General features: G+C 43.8%; 1 protein-coding gene across 2 annotated transcripts in view; it reads right to left on the bottom strand.

Moving 5' to 3' along the window:
• Positions 1-12,170: 12,170 nt before the first annotated feature.
• LOC101478569 (activin receptor type-2B) overlaps positions 12,171-12,909 on the bottom strand; it is a 32,880-nt gene continuing 32,141 nt past the window's right edge. For both annotated transcript variants that reach the window (XM_012924551.4, XM_004570749.5), the window contains one exon: positions 12,171-12,909. This exon is cut by the window's right edge and continues 5,059 nt beyond it. The gene's annotated coding sequence lies outside the window, so the exon portion shown is untranslated.

The following is a 12,909-nucleotide window of genomic DNA, read 5'->3' as shown; positions in this document are numbered from 1 at the left end:
AACTCCCTTAAAATATGGACAATAACAAAGCTGCTAAATTCCTTCCAGAATCTCTGTGTAAAAGAACAGTACCAAAAAAGATGTGTCACCGTTTCTGGATGATCCCCACAGAAAGTACAATTAGTATTTATGTCCCTTTTAAATTTGACCATGTAGTGACTGGCTGGATAACATTTATGTAGAATTTTAAAAGAGACTTCTTTCACCTTATTTACAATCAAATATTTATGGGGGACCATCCAGACTGTCTTCCACTTCATATCTGGAACAAATCGGTTCCAATAAGATGTTATATATGGGAGAGAGACGATATCTTCTTGGAATAAACTACGTATTCTCTTATTGCTGTTACCAAGTTCCTGTGAAAAGCAGATTTTTCCTATTGGTGACTCAGCTGGATCAGGGAGCGTGACTGAGGTAGAGATCGAGCTGTCAGTGTTTTTATATAACATTAAAGTCCCTGAGGGTATGGCACCAAGCACCATTGAGAATTCCTGAACACTGATTGGAAAATTATATAGTGCAATAAAGTCGTTGTAAATAAGTAGTTGTCCCTCTTTACTAACCAGCTGAGCCACCAATAGGATCCCATTCTGGATCCAAGTTTCCAGGAAAAGTGATTTATTTTTCTATAAAATATCTCTGTTGTTCCAGATGAGGTATTTGTGAGGTGAGAAGTTGTGTTTATAAATGAGGGTCCACGCTAAGAGGACCTGCTTATGGAAGGATGAAAGCTTTACAGGGAGTTTCTCAACATTGTAATTACAATTTAAAATAAAAGTAAAGCCACCAAAACGAGAGAAAATATGATATGGTATAAAGTTCCAGATAGAGGTAGGGGTTTTTAAGAAAATGTTTAGCCCAATTAATTTTGAAAGTGTTGTTTAAAGTAGAAAAGTCTAAGACGTTAAGCCCACCTGATTCGTACTTATTCATCACAACAGTTTTTCTAATATATTGCGTACGGTTTTTCCATATAAAATTAAAGAGCATACGGTCAATATCTTTACTAATTTTCTTATCCAGATGTAAGGAGAGAGCAGCATATGTTCATCGGGATATCCCTTCAGCTTTAGTAAGTAACATGTCTGTGAAGGTTCTCAGTCATCCAGGTCATCGTAGTCAAAGGGTAAGTAACACTCTACCTTTCAAAGACAAGTCCCTTTGCAGCCACTGGTTGAACTTTTTTAGGGTTCTCTATATAATTGGAGTGAAATTTGAAGAGCACCTTGCAGGAGCTTTCCTCTCCTCAGGAACTCTCTGCAGGAGGGGGAGATACAGGAGAGGTGGAGGAAGATCTCAGCCTGGGCGTCTATTGTCTTATGTAGTCTGGAAGATGAGTGGATGGTGGGGTGGGTGCAGTTTTCTCTGTGGTGGGGTTGGGTGGACTGTCCCGGGCTCTGTGGGGCCGGGGGGCGCTGCTGCACTGGGCCCCGGTCTGGATGGGCCTGGGCCCCCTTTCCCTGGCGGGTCGCGGAGGGTGGGGGTGCCTACTGGGGTCAGCGCGGGAGCTGGCCCCAGGGAGGGGTCACCTGCCCCTCCCTTCCTTCCCTCCCCATCTCCAGCTGCCTCCCTCCTCCCGCTCCACCACAACCACCCACACATGCAGGACCTTGGGGTATGTCACCAGGGTGCAGAGGAGGCTACCCCCCCCTCTGTCCCCTTCTGGCTGCCTCTGCCTCAATTTTATCCCACAACTTAGACATTCACATTACTCACACTCTCATTACACATACATATAGGATCTTGGGGGTGGGCACGATACACAGAGTCCAAATTACCATCAGGGTGTACACTTCACCCCTGGCGTCGTTGCCCACCTCTCAATTTTAAATACACGTAGACATTGAGGGCTAGCAGGAGGGACTATGCGCTTACCTGCTGCTCTCTGGCAGGTAGCTCCATGCCCTCCTGGGTTTTAAATGCACCTTAGAACACACATGCATCAACATTACAATAAGCGGGTGGAGGGAGGTTTGGAGTCTTCTCTCACCCCCGTTCTCTGCGACCTGCTGGAGCGGGGGGGCTAGGAGGAGGAGTTGGCCGTCCGACTGCGGTCTGGAGTGTGGGGCCTCCCTGCTGCTGCAGAGTCGGGGCAGTCTGCTTCTCCCCACCGCAGGGAAAAGGGTAACACCACCTGGGTCTGGGTGCAGTTCCCCCTCCAGGGGCAAGGGTACCTAGATTTGTAGAGTACGCTTGGGGAGTGTGATCGTGTGTACAGCGTCTCTTTATGTCTGTCTCCACGTTGGTTGAGTGTGGAGTAAGTGCATATGAGAGCATGAGGGTGGGAATGGATGTTTGTATCTGTGTGTGCCTGTATGTCTGTGTCTATATGTCAGGTTGGGTGTCAGGCGCCACCTCTCTGGGGACATCTCAGGCCCTCCAAGGTTTGGAGGCCTATCTCCCCCTACCACCACTTCCCCTGCCAGTGGCGGACTCCCTCAGACATCGGTGCGTTGGTGGTTCTTTGTGTCTGGGGGTGGGCGTCCAGGTACACGCCGGCTCACTCCTTGGTGGCCGCTTATCGGGGCCTGGAGCCTGGGGCTCACTCGGGCCACTTCGGAGGTGGGGTGCCCCCGGCCTCTCGGCCTGGGGCTCGGTCACTCAGGCACAGCTGGCTGCCGGCGGAGCTCACGGGCGCGTCACTGCAACTCCCCCTGGCTTCTGCTCCGCGGCTGCTGAGTGAGCCCTCATCTGGGACTCTCCTCAGCTCTTTCTGGGACAGTGGCGCGGCTGCCCCTCTGTTGGTCTTCATTGGTCTCTTGTGTTCTGGGGGCCTCTGGATGTCTGGAGTTTTGATCTCCTCCATACCTGCTTCATGCCCTGGAGGACGGGGCTGTGGCCCCCCCACACCCTCTAGCAGATCATTACATGAAGGAACCTTTGGAATGCAAGCATGCTTGTTCTAAAGGCTCACCTTCTAGCACATTCACTTCACCAGATGCACCTTGTTTCTTTTCCTCACCTTTGATTGGGTGTGGTGCTTGGCCTTAATTGCACTCACCTGTCACTCGTTATATGAGGACTGCACTCACCTACCCCTCACTCTTTCTTCACTCCCACATGGGGCGGCAGCTGAGGTGAGTTTCTCTTTGAGTCTCCTGAGTTCATGTATCATTTTGAGTTACTTAAATCGTACTTTATGTCCTTTTTAGAGAGAGCAGTCCATGTGTGTCTTTCTTTCCTTTACCTGTTATACAATAAAACGACAAAACCTGCAAATGATGACTGCTTATTCTCATTCTAATCCGATGAGCCCATGATGATGACTACTGAAACCCTGAACCTTCCTTCCTCCAAAACAATGCTGATCCACACAGGTATGCACACAGGTGTACACACGGGTATTCACAGACGCGGACTACAGCTTTCTTGGCTGCTGCCTCAAAGCACATTGTGCGCTGTCTATCTTGCGTGCTGCACAATATCGTTTATTATTTAGTATCTACTGATATCTACTGCTAGCTAGTTTATTGTGATGGTGCTGTTCTTTTTATTATGTTGCTCTTTGTTGTTTGCTTTCTCTTCTGTTTTTTTTCTCCATACAGGTGATCCAGGTGTTTTGTTTGTTTTGTTTTTTTCTTTCTTCCCCCCCTTCTCACCGTCTCTTCTCTCCTCTGGTTTTCTTTCTCTCCCTCTCTTTCTTTCATTCTTTCTCCCTGTCCTATCCCCCAGTCATGTCTGTCCCGTTTGTAGCAACTGAAAATAAAATAAATTCATAATTATAATAAAGGTCAATCCAATGGACCAATATGGCAAGGCCATGATGATCCACTTGGTAAAATAAATCCGCTTGGCATCTTTCTTGGCCTTAAGACAACAATTCTGATGCTAAAGATCCAAACGGGACACACAAAAAAAAAAAAAAAGAAAAAAAAAAAAAAAAAGAAATTTGAAGAGCATCTTGATTTTTGGTCTTTGGATATTAACAGTCCCAAGTATGTGACTTCTTGTTTAACAGAGATATTACAAATAGTATTTGCAGGGCAGTCTTTAATTGCTAGTAACTCACACTTTTTAAGATTTAGGCATAAACCAGAGGCCTCAGAGAAATCACTAATCACAGTAAGGGCTGGAGGGATTTGGTTTGCATTCTTCAAGAAGAGTGTGGTGTCATCGGCTAACTGGCTGATGACGAGCTCCTTATCAGCTGTGCTGATTCCTTGCACAACACTGTTTGAAATATTAGTTGCAAGAATTTGTGTACAAAGTAAAAATAAATATGGTGAAATAGGACATCCTTGGCGAATACCACGCTTCAGGTCAAATCTCGGGGTGGAGCCGTTAATCATTTTAATAGAACTATTGCCATTTGTGTATAAGGTTTTGACAGCTTTACAGAAAAACTTGCCAAAGCCAAATTTTTCCAAACAGTGGAAAATAAATTGATGTTCAATTGTATCAAAAGCCTTATAAAAATCCAGGAAGAGAATGAAACTATTGTCAGGTATCAGATCAGAGTAATCAAGTAAATCCAAAACCAGTCTAATGTTATTAGAAATGTGTCTGTTTCTCATAAAGCCTGATTGTGTCTCATCAATAATTGTTTCCAAGAACTCTTTCATTCTGTTAGCAAGTACTAAAGCCATAACCTTATAGTCATTATTAAGCAGGGAGATGGGTCTCCAATTATCAATAAAGAGTAAGTCTTTGTTTGGTTTTGGAATAAGTGTTATGAGACCTTGAGTAAGAGAAGGAGGGAGGGTGTTATTCTCTATACTTTCTGTAAAAACCTGCAGTAAAAACGGAGCCAGGAGATTAGAAAATGATTTATAAAACTCTGCAGTCAAACCATCTGTGCCGGGAGATTTATTGGCCTTAAGTGCAGAAATGGAATTACAAACTTCCTCCACAGTCAGAGGGCTGTCACAATAACTTCTATCTTCCACAACAATAGATTTTAGGTTTTTAATATTATTGAAAAATCCTGTTGAGACAGCCTCATTATATTTTGAGTCGTATAGTTTAGTATAGAATTCGGCACAGAAATGTGAAATTTCTCTAGGATTGTCAGAGACAATGCCATTAATATTTAGTTGATGAATAGAGTTTGTTTTTGATCTGTATTTTTCAAGTCTGAAAAAGTAAGCACAATTTTGTTCGCCCTCCTCCAGCCACCTCTTCCTGGATCTTATGAAGGCACCCTCAGCCTTGCGTCGATATAAACCGTCCAGTTTATTTTGAAGTTCTAGTAAACTTAATTTATCGTCCTCTGATATTTCTTCTGGGGACTTCTGGTAATAAGAGGCAATTCTGCTTATTACTTCCTGTTCTTCCGCTTTCCTTAATTTAGCAATTTGACTCCCGTATCTTCTCAAGAATTTGCATGCTTCAAATTTAAAAAGTTCCCAATTGGTGCAAAAGGACTTCTCTCTGTTAGGACCGCACGCTTCGTAGTGCGCATTTGGAGACCGATTACGTCACAGCGACGCGACGAAGGGTGTCCCAATTCAGGGTCTGTGTCACTACCCGATCCGTACCAGAAACCCGATCGGTACCCCGCATGCGCGAAAGGTTTCTACTTCCGGTCGTAGCGTTTTACGATAGTTATGGGTCAGAGTATCTGTTAAGATGTTAAGAATAACAAGTATATCTTAAAATGTTTGCAATAATGAAGCATTTCAGTACAATGTAGACAAAAACGAAAAATAAAAAGAAAGTTACGGATCAGGACTCTCCAATCCTTACTGCGCATGTGTAAAGTCTGACCGTACAAATCGGGTCTACCCGATCCGTACCGCGCATGTGCAGAGGTTTTCTTCTTCTTCTGTTCGTTTAATGGCAGTGTACTCCCCAGTGTACGAGGATACCGCCACCTGCTGACCGAGCGAATAAACCCTATTATAAACTGAATTATCGTCATTACAAACGTGTGTTAAATCTGATTTAGCGATAGTCGAGTGTGTTTATGCTTGTCTGTGAGGAGAGGATTGTTGGAATAGTGATGATGATGTGCGCTATCACTGTCAATTGTCAGTAAACACTTCATCTGGCTGATGAATCTACACGTGAGATATTACAAAGTCTGCATTATTAACTCTGTAATTAGACGCCATTCTTCTTATTTTACGGCGCTGTTGTTCAGTCGGGGGACGCTCTCTGTTGAGGAGAAAAGCATGAATTTCTTTGTATACGGATTATCCATTGTTTAAATGTCCCGGGCAGTCGAAAAGAAGGCAGAGCTGTTGAGAAATGCTAGGAGCTAACTGGGCGCTAACCGTATCATTCAAATATATTGAATGTCGCAATGTTGGCAAAGAGAGGAAGTGACGTAAGATTTGCGCATGCGGGGTACCGATCGGGTTTCCGGTACGGATCGGGTAGTGACAGTCTGTATGCTTTTTTTTATCCACACCCACCGCCGCGCTATGAATTGTGGGATATATGGGACCACTAAGCGTGCACCGGACCACGCTTCTTTTTTTAAAATTTAATTATTAAACTTTATTAAGAAGCAGTATACACAACATGTACACAACCAGAACAGAATTAACATATGCCAGGGGGTGTGATACAAAGAGTTACATACATTCAAATAATTTGTAATTACTACAAATAGTAATAGTTTTCGCCCTGCGCCCTGACCCACTGGTGTCAAGACAACCATCTCACCCTCAACGTTGCAAAGACAAAGGAGTTGATAGTGGACTTCCGGAGGTGCAGAGAAGTACACACCCCCATCACCATCAACGGCGCTGCTGTGGAGAGAGTGAGCAGCTTCCGCTTCCTTGGTGTACATCTGGCTGAGGATCTTACGTGGTCAGTACACACAAACAAAACAGTGAAGAAGGCGCAGCAGCGCCTCTTCTTCCTCAGGAGACTGAAAAGATTCGGCATGAGCCCCCGCATCCTCAGGACCTTCTATCACTGTGCCATTGAGAGCATCCTCACTGGATGCATCACCACCTGGTATGGCAACAGCACCGCCTACAACTGCAAAGCTCTCCAGCGAGTAGTGCGGTGCTCTGAACGGATAATTGGAGGTGAGCTTCCCTCCCTCCAAGACATCTACAGGAAGCGCTGCCTGAGGAAAGCGGGGAGGATCATCAAGGACTCCAGTCACCCCAGCCATAAACTGTTCAGACTACTTCCATCAGGAAGGAGGTTCTGCAGCATCCGGTCCCGTACCAGCAGACTGAGAGACAGCTTCTTCCATCAGGCCATCAGACTGCTGAACACGTCATAGACACCTCAGCTTCACTACTGGAACTTCAACATTATGCACTCCATACTGTACAGTAACGCCACTGTTTTGCACATGTCTACACTCTGTATATTTTTATATATTTTATTTATTGTTGACTCTATTCAATCTGTAAAATATGTGTACACACACACACACACACACACACACACACACACACACACACACACACACACATAGAAAAATATTTAGTATACACATCCAGAAATGCATATACTATTATATATTGTACATATATTTATTAGTTTCAGATGTAGCCATTCTTGTATTTTGCTTGTTTACATTATTGTATTTGCACAACTCTGTTGCTTGTGAAGCTCGCACACAAGAATTTCACTCACATGTGCTGTACCAATGTACCTGCACATGTGATGTGACAATAAAAGTGATTTGATTTGATTTGATTAGATTTTTCATAGCCTTTTTGTTAAGTGATCCACGAATCAATTTTATGTAACATAAAACATCATTATAGTAATGTTTAAAATTAGGCTTTTTACAATAAGTTAAAATACAACATTTTCCCGTTTCACAGTAAAGTCTTTGTAGAGATGTCCAGCAATGAATCTACTGAAGTCTTTCCAAAATGTTCCAGCGTATGAACAGATCCAGAAGAGGTGCTGCAGTCTCAGGATGGCTTCCACAAAATCCACAGTTCACATTTATGTCCCTTTTGAACTTTGTCATGTAATGATTAGCAGGATAACATTTATGCAATATTTTAAATGAGACTTCCTTCACTTTATTCGTTACCAGATACTTGTTAGGAATTGTCCATACTCTTTTCCAGTTAATGTCACTGACGAAGAAATTCCAATAAGAGACCACATGTGGGATAGTTAGAGATTCTGTCTGGAACAAAGCACGGATATTCTTATTACTTTTACTACGGTTTGTTAGACAGATTCTTCCTATGTGTGAATCTAAAGGGTTGGGGAGAGAAACAGATGATATGCAAGGTTGAATACCTTTAAAAAGCATTATAATACGTGGAGGTATTGCATCAAATAATATGGCATATTCTTTGGGTGTGGCTGGAAATTTATAGGTGTTTAAGAATTCTGAGTAGGACATGAGCTGCCCATTAGGATCAAACAGCTGATTCACTAAAACAATCCGTTTCTCAACCCACCTAGAAAAAAATAATGATTTATTTTTATGCACTATGTTCCTATTATTCCAAATTGAATACGTATGGGGTGTAAAGTTGTGTTTATATATATAAGGGACCAAGCTAATAGAACTTGTTTGTGAAGCATCGAGAGCTTTTCTGGAAGCTTATCTATATTATAATCACAACCTAAGATGAAACTGGACATCTCTACAAAGACTTTACTGTGAAACGGGAAAATGTTGTATTTTGTTTCTTTCGAAGGCAAAAAAAAAGATGATGTTTACTTTATAATAAACTTGTTAGTTATCTTAGCTAAATTTTATTTTCACAAATGCAAATACAGTAACAAAAAGGCTAGTTTTAAACATTACTATAATGATGCTTTATGTTACATAAAATTGATTCGTGGATCACTTAACAAAAAGGCTGTGAAAACTATTACTCTTTGTAGTAATTACAAATTATTTGAATGTATGTAATTCTTTGTATCACACCCCCTGGCATATGTTCATTTTGTTCTGGTTGTGTACATGTTGTGTATACTGTTTCTTAATAAAGTTTAATAATTGGGAACTCTTCTTGTTTCGTAATAACACAAACACTAAATCCTGCTTCTCTGTGCTGTTGTGTAGCAGTGTGTACACCTGAGACTGTCACCTGTCTGTCTGTCCTGCACTCTCTCTCTGTTTCTTTCGCTCTGATTGTGGAATAAAAGTATGAACATGTGTTTATAAGTTACACTTGTGTTTGAATCCTGCAGCTTATCACACATTTGATTTCCATGTGTGACGACTGCAAGTGTCCAGAGTGAGGACAGACTGAGGGACCCACTGCTGCACATCATCTGTGAGGCTTTGCACCCCTGATGATCCACCAGGACAAACTCAGCAGTGTGTGAGGAAGAGGAGGAGGAAGAGCCAGCAGCAGCTGACAGATGGAGAGAATAGACAGACTGTTCCCTGTTTGTGAAGGACTGCTAGGAAAGTTTAACATAACTGTCTGTGCTGAATCAGTCTTATTAGGTAATGTTCACATAATGTGATCATCCCAGTGTTTCCAGTGTGGGAGAAAGTACTCAGAGTACTCAGGGCCTTCAAGCTGGCTGTAGTTAAACCTTTACTCAAAAAGCATCTCTACACCCAGCAGTCTTAGCTAATTATAGGCCAATCTCCAACCTTCCTTTCATATCAAACATCCTTGAAAGAGTAGTTGTCAAACAGCTAACAGATCATCTGCAGAGGCTTATTTGAAGAAGCGAGACCCTACAAGCAGCCACAAAAAGAAAGTTATAGCTTGCCTTCAAGACTTTGAAAAGGACAAAATCATTGACCGCCTTACATATCACCGCCTTTACCCAGGGGATGCCATACCCTGCATTTACAGACTTCCTAAAATCCACAAGGAAGCTGTCCCACTCAGACCCATAGTCAGTAGCATAAACTCAGCCACTTATAACATTGCTAAACACCTTGCTACCATCCTTGCTCCTCTCGTGGGGAACACCCCACACCACATCAAGAACTCCACCGACTTCACCGACAAGGTCCAGAAACTTACCCTGGATCCAGATGAAACCATGGTGTCCTTTGATGTAGTCTCTCTCTTCACTTGCATACCCACCACGGAGGCCGTGGAGACGGTCAGAAAACGACTACAAGAAGACAGCTCCTTGGAAGACAGGACCAACTTCACACCCGATCAGATCTGCACACTGTTAGACCTCTGCCTCACCACTACATATTTCAAGTACAACGAAGGCTTTTACAGACAAAAACATGGCTGTGCCATGGGCTCCCCCGTGTCACCTATTGTAGCAACCTTTACATGGAGGAAGTGGAAAGGAAGGCTCTTGGCTCTTTCAAAGGAAGAGTACCCAGCCACTGGTACAGATATGTGGACGACACCTGGGTCAAAATCAAGACACAAGAAGTGGAATCCTTCACTGCGCACATTAACGCTGTGGATAAAAACATCAAGTTCACCAGGGAAGACACAAAGGACAACTGTTTGCCTTTCCTGGACTGCGCTGTGCACATTGAAGAGAACGGCAAACTCAACATCGAAGTTTACCGGAAGCCCACACATACGGACCAGTACCTCCTCTTTGACTCCCATCACCCTCTGGAACACAAACTTGGAGTAATTAGGACCCTACACCACCGGGCAGAACATGTTCCCTCTAAGCCTGAAGGAAAATAAGAAGGAACACACACATGTAAAGGAAGCACTCAAAACGTGCGGCTATCCTAAAAGGGCGTTCTTAAAGTCAGCAAAGAGGCACAGAAAAGAAGATCAGACACCAGCGAGGGAGGATAAGAAGGACAGACGCAACAACATTGTCATCCCCTATGTAGCCGGTGTATCAGAAAAACTCAGGAGAGTTTTCTCCAAGCACGACATCCCAGTGCATTTCAGACCCAGCAACACGCTCAGACAAAAACTGGTTCACCCGAAAGACAAAACGCCAAAACACAGACTTAACAATGTGGTGTTTGCTGTACAGTGCAGCGAGGAATGCTCAGACCTCTACATTGGAGAGACCAAACAGCCACTTCACAAGCGCATGGCACAACACAGAAGAGCCACCTCCACAGGACAAGACTCAGCAGTCCATCTGCATCTAAAGGTCAAAGGTCACTCTTTCGAGGATGCCAATGTTCACATTTTGGACAGAGAGGACAGATGGTTTGAAAGAGGAGTGAAAGAAGCTTCTATGTCCACTGTGAGCGACCATCTTTGAACAGAGGCGGGGTTTACGACACCAACTCTCTGCCATCTATAATCCAGTTTTGAGATCCCTCCCAGACGCCTTAACGCCCACTCACATCCTGGGCCATCTGACCTCAGGAATGCGCATGATAAGGTGGGGCCAGGTTTCACAATGAACCCACCCGAAACTCTGGCTGATTGGGACCCACACCCAGTTTCACACCTTGGCTCAGGTGATTAGAGGATCATCAGGGGTCCTTTTGTCCCTCTGTGGGGGGAAACTCCCACTAGGTTTATATCTGGGACTCTCCACCATTTGACCTTAGAACTGAAGAAGCTTCTCGGATGAGAGGTGAAACGTCTTCAAGCAACTTAAAGAAGTCCAGACGCTTTTCTTTCCAAGCTCCTTTGGCTTATTTGAAGAGTTTCAGTCAGGTTTCAGAGCTCAGCACAGCACAGAAACAGCTTTAGTGAAGGTTACAAATGATCTTCTTATGGCCTCTGACAGTGGACTCATCTCTGTGCTTGTCCTGCTAGACCTCAGTGCAGCGTTCGATACTGTTGACCATAATATCCTATTAGAGCGATTAGAACATGCTGTAGGTGTTACAGGTGTAATATGTGTCATACATTACACATATTACACAAATATGCTCTCTTCCACAGCTTGTCTTTATCCTGTCTTCCTTCTCTCACCAATCACAATTAAAAGGGAGTTTTTCCTTCCCACTGTTGCCAAAGTGCTTGCTCATAGGGGGTCATATGATTGGTTGGGTTTTTCTCTGTATGTATTATTGTACGATCTACTGTACAATATTAAGCACCTTGAGGCGACTGTTGTTGTGATTTGGCATATAAATAAAGCTGAATTGAACTGAATAAAACTAAAAAAACATTTTGTTTTACTTGTTTTTACTGCAAAAAACTTTCCATCTATACTAAATGACCTTTCACTGTTTCTCTAACAGGTGTAGCGTAGACTACATACGTATGATAATCTCCACCCTCCTTTACTTCTTCCAACCGTTCGAGTGTCCACAGGGCCAGTTCTGGCCCCCGGACCTTATGTTTGACACCCCTGACCAAACACCACCCGTGCTCTTCTTCCTGCTCCACCTTATGGTAAAGAAATCCAGCAGTCTGTTTAAAATACTGTCACATTTTTATTGTTTCATTTACAAAAAGTTTCATTTTCTACAGTTTATTGGAGTGTGAGCCTCAGAGTCACCGGCTCAGATACATTCATACAGCGACGACACACACAGTCTCCAGGCAGACGGAGCAGGTGGAGGTTCTCTTTATAAAGCACCACAGTAAAACCAGGAACCTCCATCAGTCGCCTCTACTGAAGGAAGGACCGGAACCAGGAAGAGGCTTTTATTTTGTTAGATGTCACTTCCTCCTTCCTGTTCATATATGTATGTACATGTGTATTTATACATGTTAAACTGCTCCTCCTACAGTCACGCCGATGAAGATCAGTCGCTTCTCTTCCTGTTTAGAGACTCACAGCTCGCTCCTCCCACAGGTGGAGCAGATGGCGTAGGTGGAGCTGACCGCCTCTGTCGGCCCATGCCACAGGAAGTGAACGGTGCTCATGACTTTCAGTGAGTGTAGGACTCCAGCTGCAGCTCCAGATGTTGTAACATTTGGAACCGTGCATTCTGGGTCGGCTGTTTTACTTCAACGTAAAGTGGCAGCAGAGCTGTTAGCCAATCAGATCACAGCTGACACGGCGAGGCGGTTTGCTGTGCAGGTCAACAGCCTGATAACGCACAGCTAGCTTTCCTAATCCTAACTGCCATGTAAAGCAGGGCTAGCTTACCCTGAGTACGGGTCACTGTTGCCATGACGATCACCCCCTCCCCCCCCAGAAAAAAAT

Source organism: Maylandia zebra, linkage group LG9 (assembly GCF_041146795.1).
Source record: "Maylandia zebra isolate NMK-2024a linkage group LG9, Mzebra_GT3a, whole genome shotgun sequence".
Lineage (NCBI taxonomy): Eukaryota > Metazoa > Chordata > Actinopteri > Cichliformes > Cichlidae > Maylandia > Maylandia zebra.
Note: the sequence above shows the minus strand (reverse complement) of the source record. Positions and strands in the feature narration are given on the sequence as shown.